Source organism: Giraffa tippelskirchi, chromosome 2, assembly GCF_054371585.1.
Source record: "Giraffa tippelskirchi isolate mGirTip1 chromosome 2, T2T-mGirTip1v1.2.pri, whole genome shotgun sequence".
NCBI lineage: Eukaryota > Metazoa > Chordata > Mammalia > Artiodactyla > Giraffidae > Giraffa > Giraffa tippelskirchi.
This window is the reverse complement of record NC_137276.1, coordinates 155056312-155068777: the sequence shown is the minus strand read 5'-3', so window position 1 is coordinate 155068777 and position 12466 is coordinate 155056312. Positions and strand designations below refer to the sequence as shown.

General features: G+C 40.7%; 1 non-coding gene across 1 annotated transcript; it reads left to right on the top strand.

The window, feature by feature from the left end:
• The first annotated feature begins 12010 nt into the window (after positions 1-12010).
• Positions 12011-12084, top strand: TRNAK-UUU (transfer RNA lysine (anticodon UUU)). Its single transcript has one exon. It is a non-coding gene; the product is annotated as a tRNA-Lys (tRNA).
• Positions 12085-12466: the final 382 nt, after the last annotated feature.

Sequence of the window (12466 nt, the reverse complement as noted above, 5' to 3'; positions counted from 1 at the left end):
CCGGCACTTTACAGGAACAGATCACCCTTAATGAGGTGAGAAGGGGCAGCAGTTAGATCAGTGAGCTGCTGCACTAACCCAAGAAAAGAGTAAATATATCTAGGCATATATGCGGAAATCTACTGTCTTAAGGGGGCCTGTTCTTCTCCAAGGTTGTTTGGGTTAGTTATCTCTTAAAAGGCTGGGGCAAAGAATTCTGGAGATCAGCCAGAGGCTGGGTCTGGCTGAGAGCTGGGTGTAATCAAACTTAATGTCCATTTTTTTCTTCTGATGAGAGTTCTTTGTTTTGCATAGAATGGTGGGAAAGACCTGGAGGGGAGTGTTAACTCCAGGCTATTTTGAGCATGTAACTTTCCTTCAGGATGGAGTCCAGGTTTACACTGCAGAGTTAAGGCACATGGAGAAAATTTGGCTATAAACCACCCTGAGTCAGAAAAAGTATCAGGGGGAAGAGAAACCTCACATGGAGGGATGTCAGAGAAACAAGGCAGAATTTTCAAGGAGAGAGGTATCAGTTCAGTTCAGTCGCTCAGTCATGTCCAGCTGTTTGCAACCCCATGGACTGCAGCACGCCAGGCTTCCCTGTCCATCACCAACTCCCAGAGCTTGCTCAAACTCATGTCCATTGAGTTGGTGATGCCATCTAACCATCTCATCTTCTGTCATCCCCTTCTCCTCCTGCCTTCCATCTTTCCCAGCATCAGGGTCTTTTCAAATGAGTCAGTTCTTCACATCAAGTGGCCAAAGTATTGGAGTTTCAGCTTCAGCATCAGTCCTGCCAATAAGCATTCAGGACTGATTTCCTTCAGAATGGACCGGTTGGATCTCCTTGCAGTCCAAGGCACTCTCAAGAGTCTTCTTCAACACCACAGTTCAAAAGCATACATTCTTTGGTGCTCAGCTTTCCTTATAGTCCAACTCTCACATCCATACATGACTACTGGAAAAACCATAGCTTTGACTATACGGACCTTTGTCAGTAAAGTAACGTCTCTGCTTTTTAATATGCTGTCTAGGTCCATCATAGCTTTTGTTCCAAGGAGCAAGCGTCTTTTAATTTCATGGCTGCAATCACCATCTGCAGTGATTTTGGAACCCAAGAAGATAAAGTCAACCACTGTTTTCACTGTTTCCCCATCTATTTGTCATGAAGTGATGGGACCAGATGCCATGATCTTAGTTTTCTGAACGTTGAGTTTTAAGCCAACTTTTTCACTCTCCTCTTTCACTTTCATCAAGAGGCTATTTAGTTCCTCTTCGATTTCTGCCCTAAGTGTGGTGTCCTCTGGTTATCTGAGGTTATTGATATTTCTCCTGGGAATCTTGATTCCAGCTTGTGCTTCATCCAGTCCAGCATCTCACATGATGTACTCTGCATATAAGTTAAATAAGCAGGGTGACAGTATACAGCCTTGACGTACTCCTTTCCCAATTTGGAGCCAGTCAGTTGTTCCATGTCCAGTTCTAACTATTGCTTCTTGACCTGCATACAGATTTCTCAGGAGACAGGTAGGGTGGTCTGGTATTTCCATCTCCCACCCTCTCTCCTCCTCATGTTTGGTTGGGGGAGGAGGTATTTGTGACAGTGATGGTTCCTAGGGCAGCAGGGCTGGTACCCCACCTCTTAATAAGCTGTACCTGGATTATCAGCTCTCTTTAGATGTGGGGGAGTACTGCTGCCTGTCATTTTCAATTGTGGGTTCTGGTGCCTGAAGCAACAGGAAAAGTTCCCCTCAGCCAGTGAGATAGCTGGTAGGAAGTCAGGGAGGTATTGGCCGAGCTCAGAGCAGCAAGAGATGAGCTTTAGACAGGCAAAGGAGACAGATCTGAAGGTGCTCCCCATCCCCTTACCTGTTATCACAGGCTGGGTTTTCTAGAAGCAAACACTGAAATGGAATTTGGGAGTGCACTATGTTTGGTAGTGGAGATAGTTTAGTTGCTAAGTAGTGTCGGACTCTTGAGACCCCATGGACTGTAGCCCTCCAGGCTCCTCTGTCCATGGGATTCTCCAGGCAAGAATACTGGGTGGGTTGCCATTTCCTTCTCCAGGAGATCTTTCCTACCCAGGGATTGAACCTTCTCCAGGGTCTCCTGCATTGCAGGCAGATCCTTTACCAACTGAACTACAAGGGAAGCCTCTAGAAGTAGACACTGAAATGGAATTTGGCGGTACACTGTGTTTATTAGGGACCAACACCTATGTAAGGAAGAGGAGGGAAGCAGGATCAGGCCCAGGAAGCAGATGAACTGTGACTCAGGCGTAATGGGGAACTCTGGACTCAGGACTGTCTGTTGGTGTCTCAGGTCACACACAGAGGTCCAGGGCTTTGTACCGCCTGCTTCCTTGGGAAGGGTATGGCCATCCATGAAGCTGCTTTACAGCTGACACTGAGGCTGACAGCACTGAACACTGGAGCCTGTCTGCTAAGCAGTCCTGCAGCCAGGCAGCAAGGCTTCTCTTGGAGGGGGATCTAGCCAATCCATTCCATGACTTCTGTTCCGCACTCCCCTCTAGCACCCTCCTCATTTCCGCTCTGGGACTTTGTGATCAGCCCTGCTCCTGCCAGCCTGCCTCTTGCACTTCGGCAGAAATTTGACAGCCCAGGAAGTTTGCCAGCAGGGCTTTGGAGAAGGAAGCAGGAAGAACTTTAGACTTTGGAAATGCTATTTATCTGTAATTGTAGCTCCAGGCAACCATAATTAGGAAGATGAATTTAGTTCTCAAAAAATTGCATAACACCTTCCCCAGTAAGAGATATTTTGGAGATTTTCTGTCTGACTCCCATCCCTACCTGAAATAATCTAAAATCAAGAGCACTGACCATCAAGAGGCTAGGCAGCTTCCTAAGCCCTGGACATTCCCTTGCTCATCCAGACTTTGGACTGACCCTGACCAGGTTTGCCCTTGCCCAGGAAAACTTGAATTAAATTAGAGTTGGAGTTTGAGAAATAGTTTATAGGCTTATATTCAAGTTTCTTTGAGGGTCATCTTAAGAATCCAGAGACCACCATTTGCCAGGTACCTAGCAGGTTTGCTTGTTAAATGAAACTCCCTAACTGTTTGTTGAATGAAACTTATTCATGAATCTAGTAAGATTTATCTGAGATGAGCACAGCTTTCAGTTAAAACCTCACTCATTAAATTTCTGTTAAAGGGGAAAAGCAGGTTTTATTTTTAGAAAGGTGGATAGGCAGGCAGTTAATGAAAGAGAGAAGATGAGGCAAGGGTAGATGCACTTCCAGAAAAGGATTTTCTGATCTCAATTTATGACAGAAAGTGTTATGTAAAAGCCCAGGGCTCTTGCTTAATTGTTGATAACCCTTAGTCAGAAATTTACCATTTATAAGCCTTTGTTTATAAAATGAGCATATTCCTAATACCTAAAATACAAGGTACTGTATGGATTAATGAGATAACAGGCTAAGTGTCACCTAGCAGGAAGCCTGACACTGAAGGTGAGGTTACTGCACTTGTGGGGCTTCCCAGGTGGCACAAGTGGTAAAGAGCCCGCCTGCCAGTGCAGGAGCTGAGAGAGAGGTGGGTTCGATCCCTGGGTCAAGAAGATTTCCTGAAGTAGGAAATGGTAACCTATTCCAGTACTCTTACCTGGAGAATCCCATGGACAGAGGATCCTGGAGGGCTACAGTCCCTAGGGTCACAAAGAGTTGGACACGACTGAAGCAAACCATTCTATTCTTTGTCCTCTCCTGCAGTTGTTCATCTTGATAAACAGAGGCTTGTGTTTTGCAACAGAGGGAAATGGCAAGAGGGAAGGGACAACGAAGACTGGGACACAACGGTCCTTTCCTCAGGCACAGAGAAAAACACATGGTGCCCATCATTCATTTGTTCAGTCATTCACTGAAAATATTTATTGAGTGCCAACTGTATGCCAGGTAGGATTCTAGGTGCTTAGGATTCACCTGTGAATAAGAGAGGCAAAGATTCTTGCTCTTATGGGGCTTACATTCTATTGAAGAAGACGGATGAGAAAAAATATTCAGTATGTGAGGAGATGAGTGCTACAGAAAAATAACAACAACAGCAAAAATTAAGGGGGATCATAACTGAATGAGTCAAGTGAGGTAAAGGGAGGGAGGGAGTTCGCAAGTGTAAGCCAAGGTAGGTAGATGTCCTTGAGAAAGGTAGATGAAGACCTCTGGAAAGCTAGGGGGGAGCAGCCCCATAGCTACAGCAGACCCTTCAGATGGGAGCCTTCTGGTGCAATCTCCCCAATATTGGCAGGAGGTCAGGGTGACTGGACAAGTGAGCTAAGGGCAGAGAAACGGAGTCACTTTGAATGACAAGGAGAGATCACACTGGATTTGTAGCTGTGCTCAAGACTTTGCTTTTGTTCTGAGTGAAACAGGGGCCTTTGCAGGATTTTGAACAGGGTGACAGGATCTGACTCTGAAAAGGTTATACTGGTTATAGTGGGAGATCCATAAGAGGAATTGGTGCCATCATTCAATATCATTGATGGAACCTGTTCCAAGATAGATTACTCACTTTTATGTGGGACAAGTCTCGGCAGGTTGTTGCTGGAGATCCCACACAACAAATGTTTCCTAAGGCTAGATAACTTACAGGGATGTAGCTTCAGACCTTTCTGGCTTATTTTAATATATAAACTAGTCTTCTTCAGCAAAGAAAAGAAGGAATGTTTAAAAGCTGACAAAAGAAAATTGGAAGACAAGTTTATCCCCTTATTTTTACCTACTTAATTTTTTAAATAGGTATTACCTGCATTGGACACCTCAAAAGGTACAAAAAGACGTGTATCTTTCTCCTTACCTGTTTCCTGGTCCAACAGTTTCCCCCATAGAAGCAGACATAGTCACCATTGCTTGTGTAGCCTCCTAGAAGCATATACAAGAGTACATATGTACCTTATGGATGTGAACTGGCCTGTGTCATTCCCTACTCGCAAATTCATATGTTGAAATTCTAACCTCAGAAGGGGGTTGCATTTGAAGATAACATCTTTAAGAGGTAATTAAGGTAAATGAAGTCATTAAAATGGGCTCTAATCCAGTATGACTGGGATCATTTTAAGAAAAGGAGATGAGGACACCGACACAGAGGAAAGACTAGGTGAAGACATGGGGAGAGGATGGCTGGCCATCTACAACCCACCAAGACAGGCTTTAGAAAAAAACCAACCAACATTCTGTATATATGGATATATATACATATATGTATCCACATGTACTCCTATGAACTTTGCTTTTCTCTTTTAAAATTGCATCTTAGAGGTCATTCCAGGCCATTACACATGGAGCTGCTGGATTCTTTTTAAAGACTACACAGCAGTCCACTGCATGGATGTTTAATAATTGATTTAACCCTTCTTTAAGTAATGTATGTTCAAATTGTTTCAAAACTTTTTTTATTATAAAGAAAGTTACAATGAGTAACTTTGTATACATGTCATTTCATACATGTGCATGAATGTAAGAAGAATAGATTCTTAGAAGCAGAACTGCTCAGCTGAAAATAAATGAATTTAAAATTTTGACAGATATAGCTGAACTGTCTTTTCAAAGTACCAGCATACACACCAGTCAGCAAAAGTTCCTCTCTCTCCATAGTATCACCAATATGTTATGTAATAGAGCTATTTGTTGCCAATGTGATGGGTAATCAATATTATCTTGCATTTATTATAAACAAGGTTGGGTGACTTTTCCATATTTAAATATTTTATTTAACTTCAGGATTAATATTTCTCCTCCTACCCTGAGCATTTTTCCTCTCCTACCCTGCACAGTGGTCTGAGCAGCATTACTGTTAATCTGAACCCATATGTTTGTTACCCTGCAGCATTTAGTATCCTGTCTTCCCACCATCCAAAGCATTTTCTATTCTTTATAGCACAGGGGACTTTTTCTAACTCCTCCATGGTTAGGATCACAGAGGATGCTCATCATGGTTGTCATTGGCATTCACAACCTAGCTTGGTTAGCTGACATATAAACACATTTGCAATTTCATATCTACCTGGAGGAGCCCAGGAATTTTTCAGAGAAGTGATATTTGAAGTACTTACAGAATTTAGCTGGATAAGTAAACCAGTCTAGACAGGCAAAAAGTCACAAAATTTAAAACACTGCAAACTTGAACATCAAGTAGTATGTAGGACACCTTAGGGCTTCCCAGGTGGCTCAACTGGTAAAAAATCTGCCTGCCAATGCAGGAAACATGGGTTCAATCCCTGGGTCAGGAAGATCCCCTGGAGAAGGAAATGGCAACTCACTCCAGTATTCTTGCCTGGGAAATTCCACGGACAGAGGAGCCTGGCGGGCTACAGTCCATGGGATCACAAAGAATTGGACACGGCTAACCACGCATGTATGCAGGACATCTTAAGGAAAGTAGGAAAAAATGTGGTTGGAAAGTCTCAGCTTCCTTGTTCAGGCCTGTAAATGGGGATAATCATATCTACTTCTGGTTTATAAGCTGAGGCTTCTCTCCAGCACCCACAGGTGTGACCCGCCCCCATTCCTCTCCTGACTTTCCTCTCTCTGAGCAAGTTGCTCTCATAAAGATTGCTAAAATAAACAAAAATGGCTTCTAAATACCTTTACTAATTTATCTGATTATAGTAGGAAATTTTGCAGAAAATTCAAGGCATGAAGACACCAGCAAAAAAATAAAAAGAACAAAATATTAATACTAATCCCCAGAAGCAACCCCTGCTAATATTTTGCTGGAAATCTTTACAGAAGTCTCCATAAACACACATATATAATGCTGATTTTACATATATATGTGTATATACAGAGAGAGAAACTATGCATATTCTCTTTGTAATATATGTAATATCTATATATTTCATGTAACTTACATAATTTTTTTTAACTAAAAATACAGAAATTTTTCATGCCAATGAAAATAGAACCATATTATCTTGGTTACTGGGGCTTCCCGGGTGGTGCTAGTGGTAAAGAACCTGCCTGCCAAAGCAGGAGACGTAGGAAACGCAGGTTCAGTCCCTGGGTTGGAAGATCCCCTGGAGGAGGACATGGCAACCCACTCCAGTATTCTTGCTTGGAGAATCCCATGGACAGAGGAGCCTGGTGGGCTACAGTCCATAGGGTCGCAAAGAGTCAGACATGACTGAAGTGACAGCATGCACACACGCATCCTGGTTATTGCCTACATAGTATTCAGTTCTGTTGGAGCTGCTAGAAACCATGGACTAATTCTCTATTAGGGGCACTTAGGCTATTATGCAAACATTGCTACAGTGAATAACCTTGTATACGTATGTCCATCAAGGTACAGCCCCTTTTATCTACTCCACTGCAAATATATATTGAGGTTGCTATGTTGTACTGCAGATTCTTGTCATTGAAGAAGGCAACATTGAATGTGTTATCTAGTCACTACAAGTGTCAAGTTCATTCAATGTCATCAGTAATTGGTTGGCATTTTGCTGGATACCAAGATCTAGCCCTGTAGATCCTATTGTAAGTCACTATCAATCACTTTTCTAATCTAAGCCTCAGTTTCCTCATTTGTACAATAAAAAGTTTGGACCAGAAGATTTCTGAAGTCCCTACTGCACTTAAGGCTGTAATGATGAATGGACTCAGCTAAAGAAATGAATGAGCATGTTACTTGAGGACAAACTTTGTATGGTTTGATTGGAATCCAAGCTATAAATTGGTGAAGTGAAGTGAAGTGGAAGTTGCTCAGTTGTGTCCAACTCTTTGCGACCCCATACAGTCCATGGAATTCTCCAGGCCAGAATACTGGAGTGGGTAGCTTTTCCCTTCTCCAGGGGATCTACCCAATCCAAGGATCAAACTCAGGTCTCCCGCATTGCAGGTGGATTCTTTACCAACTGAGCCACAAGGGAAGCCCAAGAATATTGAAGTGGGTAGCCTATCTCTTCTCCAGCAGATCTTCCTGACCCAGGAATTGAACAGGGTTTCCTCCATTGCAGGCAGATACTTTACCAACTGAACTACCAAGGAAGCCCAAGAGTTCAACAATTTGTTACCTCAATAACAGCTCAGGACGACAGTGAGAGGAGTATCCCAAGGATATCTTGAGTGATTATGGCAGTAAGTTCAGTTGAAGGTCTGAGGAGGTAGGTATTGAAGAGGTCAGAGGTGGCAAGCGAAGGTAGGTCTCAACCTGTTTACAAAGATGAAATGTTACCCCGAATCTTGTCTCTGGTTGCATCTGCGAGGTTTCAGTTTCCCTAGACACTGCTTCAGCCCTCTGTCCCCAGATCACCCTGGTGGTATTAGAATTGTCAGGTATTTCCAGCCTCTCCCCCTATTCCCCAATGTGATGAGGCTAGAATTCACATTCACATACAGTGCAGGTGTGAATAGAAATGTGAACAGTTTCACAGAGGAATCTGGCAATGGCAGGGCCCAACTGGTAGAGATAAAGATCTGATGGGAGTCTGTAGGCACTGGCGCAGTCCTGTGGGAGAGATAGCATGATGGTGGGTGTTTATATTGATGCTGCTGCTGCTGCTGCTAAGTCACTTCAGTCGTGCCTGACTCTGTGCGACCCCATAGACAGCAGCCCATTAGGCTCCGCCGTCCCTGGGATTCTCCAGGCAAGAACACTGAAGTGGGTGGCCATTTCCTTCTCCAATTATATTGATGCTACCACACTTTATTTTTATTTTCCATTTATAAATTTGTTTTTTATTGCCACCAGGGAACTCCCAACTATACTTGATAATAAAAAGCACAGAGTATTCTCAGAAATAAAAGCTTCAGGAAGGAGACCTTAGGTTATAGAATTCTGATTGTCAAACATTCTTATTCTCAAGATTTTATATACAACCCTTCTCAAAGTGTCAATCACCTCAACAAGACTAAAAGTCTGTTCTGACTTGCAAGGAACAAAACGTTAACTCTGCTAGGGCTTGATTTACCTGTTCCTTCAGACTCTTCTATTTACTTTCACTACCCATCTCTCTCATTGGACCTAGTCTCCACTAACATTGCATGTAGTCTCGCCCTGGAACATAAGCTGTCATTTGCTGGCAGGTTGTATCATGTCCCTGATAGCCTGATGGTTGTTCCAGTTAGCTAATGCTGCATAACATATCACCCCCAAACTTAGGGGCATAAAACATTTTATTATTCTCAGATTCTGTGAGCTGTGAGTTCAAAAGGGGGCACAGCCAGAAAGCTCTGCTCTGCTCTGCTCTGTGACGTCTGGGGCCTCAGCTGAGATGACTCAGATGTCTGAGAATGACTCAAAGGGCTAAGCTGTGACCAGCCGGGCTGGAGAATTCACTTGCAGGATGATTTCTCATGTGTCTGGCCTCTTGGCTGAGATGGCTGGAAAGCTGGACTCAGCCGGCACTGTCTAACAGAGTGCCTACACCTGGCCTCTCCAGCATGGCAGTGATGTGCTGAATAACAGTTATTCAGGGACTAACAGGAAAATGATGCTATGAGGAAATAGACAAATTCAGAATATGAGACTCTCCACATTGGCTTATTGTCTTAGCAAGTCAGTGTCATAGGGGTGGGGGGAGGAAGATAACTGTTTTTGATTAAATGAGACTTAAAGGATATAATAAGACATACATCTTGATTAAATCCTAGTTGGAATAAACGAATGTAAAAGAGAAATTTGGGAATAATTGAGAAATTTTAAACATTGGATAAACACCAATATTAATGAATTATTGTTAAGTATAATAAATATTAATAAATTTAATCATCACAAGTGGAATTTCTAATTTAATAGTTTATTCTAGTGTGCTTATATAAACACAAACGTGGCTAAAATTTTGCCATTTGCTTGAAGAGTGGTTATATCTATATAATGCATGGAGGACATAGAGGGAATTACTGTACTATTCTTTCCATTCTTGTGCTCCAACTCTTTGCAGCCCCATAGACTGTAGCCTGCCAGGCTCTTTTGCTCATGGAATTTTCCAGGCAAAAATACTGGAGTGATTTGTCATTCCCGATTCCTAGCAATCTTCCCAACCTGTGGATCGAACTCACTTCTCTTGCATCTCCTGCATTGGCAGGCAGATTCTTTACCACTAGCGCCATCTGGGAAGCCCTTCCATTTTTACTGTGTGTTTAAAATTTTTAATTTTTTAAAATGTACCTCCTTTCATGTTTTTATTGTGGTAACATATGCATAGCATAAAGCTGATTACTTTAACCATATTTATTTGTACAGTTAAGTGGCATTAAGGACACAAACAGTGTTAGGTGCCTCATTGTGTTCTTAACCTTGTATATATCAAGGTAAAATTTACATACAAAAAATTCACACATTTAAGTGTATGATGGAATGAGTTTTGAAAAATGTATACTCCTATGTAACCACCTTGGATAAAAATATAAATTTTGTTCATGTCCCTTTGCAGTCAGTCACCCCTCACCATCACCTTTTGTAGCAATCACTAATCTTTTTTCTATCATCATAAAATAGATCTATACCTTAATATAAATGGAATCATATAGCATGAATCTAGCCTATTTTTCACTCAACATAATTTTAGATTGAACTATGCTGTTGCAAGCATCAGCAATTTGTTCCTTTTAATTACTGAGTAGTAGTCATTGCATGAATGAATATACAACAATTTGTTTATGCATTTACCTATAGATGAAGATTGGGTAATTTTCAGTTTGTGGAAATTATGAATTGTGAATAAAATAGCTATGAATACTCATATACAGCTCTTTTGTAGACATGTCTTCATTTCTCTAGGTTTTGTGGCAAATATATGTTTAATTTTTTAAGAAATTACTAAACTACTTTTCATAGTGGTTGTGCCATTGTACATCTCTAACCACTAAGAAAGGGGTTCCAGTTACTCCACATTCTCAACAGCACTTGGTATTATCAAACTTCTCGATTTTAGCCATTCTGATGCTTACAAAGTGGTATTCTTCGTGATTTCGTTTATATTTCCCTGATTATTAATGATGTTGAGTATATTTTCATGAGTTTATTGAACACTCATATACCTTTGTTTCTAAAGAATCTGTTGATGTTTCTCCCTTTAAAAAAAATAGGGCTATTTGTTTTCTCATCCTTGAGTTGTTAGGGTACTAATGTGGGGGTCTAATTCTGAATTTTCTACTCTGATCTATTGATATGTGACTATCCTCCTACCAATACCACACTGTTTTGATTTCTATAGCCAAATAATGTGTTGAAATCAGGTAGTGTAAGTCTGCAACTTTGTTCTTTTTTGCCAAAATTGCTTTGTCTATTCAAGGTCTTTTACATTTCCAAACAAATTTTAGCAACAGCTTGTCAAATTCTACAAAAAGGTCTGGTGGAATTTTGACTGGGATTGAATTAGATCTAAAGATAAATTTGGAGAGAATTTTCATCTTAATAATAATAAACCTTCCTGTCCATAAATATGGTATATCATTCCATGAACTCAGATTTTATTTTCTTGTTTTAATAATTTTGTTGATATTTGAATTGCTTTCAGTGGGACATTTGCTTTAAACTACAAGATATCACCATCTGAATTATCAGAGTACAAAATCCTTTCTCTCCTCCCCACCCCCAACCAAAACAAACAAACAAAACCCCAAACCCATAACCTGGCTTCAAATAAGCTTTGAAGAAAAGGATTCTAAATATTTTCATACAGATCAAGAAGTAAATAACAAACTATTTACAAAAATACCTAAGCTAATATGCATTGACAATTTACACCAGTTCACAAAAATTTTAAAGTATAAAAAAATTGTGTAAGTTAAAGTTAAGAACTCAGAAGTATGGCAGAAACCAACACAATATTGTAAAGCCATTCTCCTTCAATTAAAAAAAAAAAACAACTCAGAAGTATGATCTAAGACTTCCTAGGAGGCTTCTCTCATGTCAGTCATGGTTGAAAAATCAGTTTTTCCTACCTTGAAATCTAAACTGCAAAACAACCATTTTTATTCTTTCAACACTAGCAGCACTACTCAAAAAAAGAAAAAAGACCCTCTGTGGGCACTGACATTATCTTGCACACAGTTAAACTATACCATACCTGCCTGGGTAGCTCAGCTGGTAGAGCATCAGACTTTTAATCTGGGGATCTGGGTTTGAGTCCCTGTCCAGTTGCCAAAAATAAATAAATAAACATAATAAAATTTAAAAAAATAAAAAAATAAACTATACCATTCCTGACATTTGTGTAACACATGGTACTAAAAATCACATGCCTGTAACCATTTGGAAGTATCTTTCTGACACACTTTTACTTTCATGATGACTCCTTACACATACAGAACAGATGATACTTTGCCAACATACTGAATGGGTGACTGACAGGGCTGAGAACAGGTATATGGACTTTGCAGGCTCCTTTTTAATTTATCGACATATTTTGTAGTTTTCAATGTGGAGATTTTATATCATTTGATGTCATCATACATTTTATTTTTTAAATGCCATCTCATTGTGGTTTTAGTTTCCCAGATTATTAAATAATAATAACTGCCTCTT